Below are 5426 nucleotides of genomic sequence, written 5' to 3'. Positions count from 1 at the left end.
GAGGAAGAGGTGGTGTGGAAAGAACATCCTGTTTTCCAGAACTTCAGTGACTGAAGTGCTGTCATCTCACATTATTTTTTTTCTCATTTTTGCATGTGTTTCATCTTATTCTACCCCCAAAACTACATGGTTAACATAGGTAACTAAAATCCAGCTTATGCAAAGAAGCTAGAGCATAAGAAAAGCACGGCAGTTTAAGTGAATTCCTTGTCTCACAGCCTAAGAGGTAAAAAGCAGGGAAGTTTAAGTGAATTCCTTGTCTGACAGCCTAAGAGGTAATGGAAGCACACAAAAATGTCCTAGGTCTCACAAGCACCATCCTCTGGTTTTGGAGATCTTTGAATGGTGTGATGCCAAACTTGCTGACTTTTCATAAGCCCTCCTATCTGAATTACTGTATTACCAGAGTCAATTTATTTCTATTTTTAGAAAGATACTTAGTTTGAGAACATCAACCAGGTGAATTCTCATTAATAACAATATTGTTATTCTATAAAAAGAAAGTTCTACTAGCAACTTGAATGCCAACTCTGTGTTAAGTATGTGGTAATTATTTTATAAATGTTCTTTTACTTAAACTGCAAAATAACATTCTGAAGTAAGGTTCATTATTCCATTTTTAATATGTGGAAACCAAGGTTCAGAGGGCATAAATAACTTTCTTAAGGTTATGCAGTTGGTAAGTACTGGAACTTAGATGAAATGTAAGTCTGTTTTTGTCTAAGCTTAAGTACTCTAAAATTCCTTTGTTCTTTTTGTTAAAATAACACTTGTTTAATTTGACTCTTAATGGGCACCTTGGACGTTTTTAGCTTAAATAAGCTATACATTCAAAGTGTTAGATGTGTTATTTCAAATTTTCGAAATAAATGATACATTTATTGCTATCAGAGTCTCAAATGCAAAAATTTGACAAATGTCAGCAATAATTAAATGTTATTATTTGATATTTAAGATAATAACAACAGTATTTTTATTCACAAGGAAGAATAAGAAGTACCTTTTGCTTTCATGGATCATAAAACCTGTTTGGGTAAGTTAGTCCCTATGTTTGTGACGACAGCTTACCAAGTTGATAGTGCTTATCTTTATGGCTCTTCAGTTGAACTTGATATTGATCTATGAAATGAAAGGATTGGAGGAGTACTAACTTCATATTGCTTGTTTACTCATGAAACATGATTTTATCAAACACATGAGGAATGGTACTTAAAGAAAAGATGACACTGATCTTTAAGGTCATTTGAAAATTCTGTTTGATTTCAAATCTGCAAGATGCTTACTTCTTCAGAAACTCACTCAGAGGAAGCAAGTCTTGAATTAGAAGACAAAAATCGTTAACTAGGAACTCCAACCTGAAGGTTCCAAATTGTTTAACCATCATAATAGGGGAGAACACATTCTTAATATGAAATTGAATTTTTTTTTCTTTTTAAGGGCGGAGATGATTTTACCTTGTTTGAGAAAATGTTTGGGATTTTAGTCATTTTACTTTAATAAAAAGACCTGACTAAATACCATCTTTGCCACTTTTTCAAGTTCATCTACATATAGAAGACTATCTTCTAAAATATTAAACTGTGATTAATTATACTTTCCTGCACATTATCATCTTTAAAAACATTAGTTAGAGATGAGAAATTAGCTTATGTCTTTTGCCACTTAGAAACAAAACCAATATTCCACCTGTCAACTACTGGGAGAAGAAATACATAGGTAACAAAAATAATTCATTTATTCAAATTCTCTTTTTGTGAACACATAAAAAATAAAACAGACATTCTTCATTATGAGGCCATACCATAGAGTCATAACTTTCCAGAATTGTGTCAAGATATATTTCGGATTGCAAAGAGAATATCATATTGGTATAATACTTAGATTCAATCAAATAAGCAGATGAAATTTTATGGGATACATCTGATAACAAGTGGTATAATTCAAGAACAACTTTTGAGTTCACTTAAACCTAGTTGTACTATATAAAAAGACAAAGGAGGCACTGAGAACTTAGCTGGGTTTCAAACCCATAAAGCTGGCTCTCAATAGCATGAGTCACCCAGAGATAAAGGCATCCAGTGATTTACTTGAATCATTCATTGCCAGCCTGGAAAAGATTTTGGAAATTAGCAGTGTCCTCACTTTTTTTGATGGCATGGCAAAAGAAAGGCTAATTCATGAAAAGGAGAAACCCCTTTCATTTGACGTTGGATTTCCTCCTAGCTCAAACACAAATGGCATTACTAACAACAAAGCAACATGCTAGGAGGCTAGATGGAGATTATGTGCCTTTAAGAATAGGCTACCATCTTTTGAGCATAACTAAAGGGTGACCTGGTAACTTTGAGACTATAAATGATCTCATTTGACAGACTATCCTTCTTGTCTAAAAAAAAAAAAAAAAAAAAGAACATCAATAAGACTTCACTAACTTCCCAGGCAGCTGTGCTTTGTTGAACTTGACAGTTTCCATTTTTACTCTGTGAATGATTTCTTATCCTGGTTAGAATGTATGATTCAGGTACATGAAGATTCTTTGTGGAGTTTTAGGATGATGAAGTATGCTTACAACGAGAGAGTACATTATCCACCATCTTTGTTCTTTGAAGATGTTGACAGTCTGGCTATCCTCTGGCCTAATTGAGAAACTGGGCCATGCTAAATTAACCACAAACTCATCATCATGACACTAGATGGTATTTGCATCTCCTCCCCAGCGCTGGCACTGCCTCTTCTGAATTCAGGAAAGGGGTCAAGGCTCATGAGAATGGCAATCCATGGTTCAGCTAGGCCCATACAGGGTCCCCTCTCCAGTAGAGCAATGATACACTCTGTATGCTGGGACCTCTTCAGAGATGGAAGGAAAGAAACAGGCAATAGTTTCTTAATTCCATGAAACTGTTAATCCCAGACTTGAGGAAAGACCAGAAGGTGATAAGTTATTTTTCTCTAACTTGAATGTATACACTTATCAGGATATATCTATAACAGCTGAGCTGCAGCCATGCTTTTTGGCCTCTTTCTTTGGTTCCTATTCCGAAAGCACCAACCTGGTGTTGTTGACAAGCTGTTCTTACCCTCCATGGCTGCTTCATGGCTGAAATGTGAATGTGTTTTACTGTGTAATTAAAAGCAACCCTTCCTTTCTGTTTTCTGGTTGCCAAACTGGGCAGCAGTTGTTATTTCTCCTCCATGTTCTTGTTCAAGGAGTTGGTTTGCAGAGAGGATGATTCCAATTCTGGCTTTGGTTTCCCTTCAACCTGAAGTGTCTCTAACTGGCACAGTCTCCTGATACTTGGACTGGAGGTAAACTCATTTTACAACTGGTTTCTGCTAGTCTGCACATATAGTTCCTAGTTTAATAATAAACCTTTTTTTGTTGTTGCTCTTAACACAATTTGTAAATTACTTCCCAGAGCCGCCCTTACTAAATGTCTGTGACCTTATTGTCAAGAAAGTCTTGACAAGCAGAAGCTGCTGCCTGGGGGTTGGAATGTACTACTTCCTGTTCTTTCTCTCCAAGCTGAAGCATTCTATCCAAACAAAAACTGAACTTGGTGCACATGTGACCCAAAGCTAGCTTGAAATGAAACTCTCTGAAGATGAAAAACTTTACACATTAACTCCTGGTTCCACTCCATCTACTTACAGTGCCTAAGACCACAAAGAGGGCCTTGTAAAAAGAACCAAAATAAACAAAGGGATGGCTCAAGCTGTGAACTAAGACAAACAAGCAATCAACAGCCACAGATAGCATCAGATTAATTGCTGCTGATATCCGACAAAATGCAAAAAAACTACGACAATGGCATAGTACTGTTTAAGTCAACCACCCCACAGCCCTGCCAGGACACTACTCAATCTTAGTGTATTTCAATATAAGGGAAATCAGTACTTGAACCCCAACCCAACTTGCATATGACCAGAAGGAGCAGAAGAATCCTGTGTCTTTACTACAAAAATATCGTGACAACAGAATGGACACTCTGTTAGAAAAGCCTGGGATCTCATCTTGATGTTTTCCTTGTAGCCATGCTCCCAGTTTTTCTATCAATAATTTACTTAAGATACAACATGAGCCCTAGCAAAAGGGGCGCATAGCCAGATATTAAACTGTGAAGGCTTGCTTTCTTTTCTTCAGGAAATAAATTAACAATAAATCATAATATAAATGGAGACAGAAAAATTACAAGCCAATCACTGAGTGGCTTCCCTCAAAAGGGCAAATGTAAGGGAAGACACCTCACTTTTCCAAGGGGAGGTGCCACCCAGGAGAAGAAAGACATGGGGAAAAGAGGAGTTAGAAAGACCGTGACTCTGGTTCTATGAGATGATAGTAACTGCCCAGGAGATGGCTGTATGTGGGAACTCAGAAAGCTGAGCCCCAGAGCTATAAATCTTTTGGTCTTTGGCCAGGCAGAGCATGAAAACCCATGACACTTGTGGAAGGGCTGCCTTTCCCCTATGAACCTCCATGGCAGGCTCTGCCCTGGCTCTAGCAGTGGTCATTGGAATAGTGGGCCTTGCGTCTGTCTTGTTCTGGGCCGGATTTTAAGGATGGAGATTTTGTGGCATGCAAAGTACTTCCCCTTACTTAAGCCTATGTTCCCCCTGGTGAGATGCCCAGCACCTAGTATTCAGAAGACATCCCAAGGCTAGTGTGCAGCATAGCAGTGCCCAGCAGGACAAGTACAATACAAACTTATTTGTACTGCTTTACATCTGTGGGGTGGCCAAGGCTCAAAAGAGTTATACCTCACAGGCCTCACTTGCTCAGCTAGAGGAAATCTACTGGGATGACCCCATATATCACTAGGGCATGAAAGTACTTCCTATTCCTCATCCCGAATATTTGCATCCAGGGAGTTGGATACCATCTTGACCCCTGTGGTTGCTACAGAAGCTGGGGTTTGCTCTCACCTTGTATCATTTACTCCAACTCTCCAAGGCTAGGTTCCTAAGTCACTAGCATCACTGCTCTCCTTTGAGAGAGACGAAGCTAGGCAATATTCCCCTTCTCCTGACTCCACAATTTCCATAAGCATTAGGGAATCCTTGGATATATAATCAGGAAGAAATGGGAGCCTTAGATGAGGCACAGAAAAAAAACTCTTCTTGCAAGTGGAAGGCACACTGAGGTCATCAGTTATACACTGTGGTGATTGACAGAGGAGACCCTCAGCATATAGAACTATTAGTGTCCAAAGTGGGAAAGCCCTGGGTAAACCAAGACGAACTGGTCATCCAGTTGCAAAATGTATAGGGAGTCATCTCGTTTTCCATATATTCAATAAAACTTTAATTTGGAACTTGAAATTTTAATTCACAAAGAAGCTGATAAACTCATGCTTGACCAATTGTATTATAGGCTTATAGGTAGAATACAATAAATTTAAGAGAAATAAAATGTTTCCCATAAGGACTTA

The 5426-nt window shown here is 38.1% G+C and overlaps 1 long non-coding RNA gene across 1 annotated transcript; it reads left to right on the top strand.

Annotated features, from left to right (window-relative positions):
- The first annotated feature begins 983 nt into the window (after nucleotides 1-983).
- Nucleotides 984-4087, top strand: LOC132673742 (uncharacterized). The gene is made up of 3 exons (XR_009608184.2): nucleotides 984-1033; nucleotides 3208-3306; nucleotides 3417-4087. It is a non-coding gene; the product is annotated as an uncharacterized LOC132673742 (long non-coding RNA).
- Nucleotides 4088-5426: the final 1339 nt, after the last annotated feature.

This window comes from Panthera onca, chromosome C1 (genome assembly GCF_046562875.1).
Source record: "Panthera onca isolate mPanOnc1 chromosome C1, mPanOnc1 haplotype 2, whole genome shotgun sequence".
Lineage (NCBI taxonomy): Eukaryota > Metazoa > Chordata > Mammalia > Carnivora > Felidae > Panthera > Panthera onca.
Note: the sequence above shows the minus strand (reverse complement) of the source record. Positions and strands in the feature narration are given on the sequence as shown.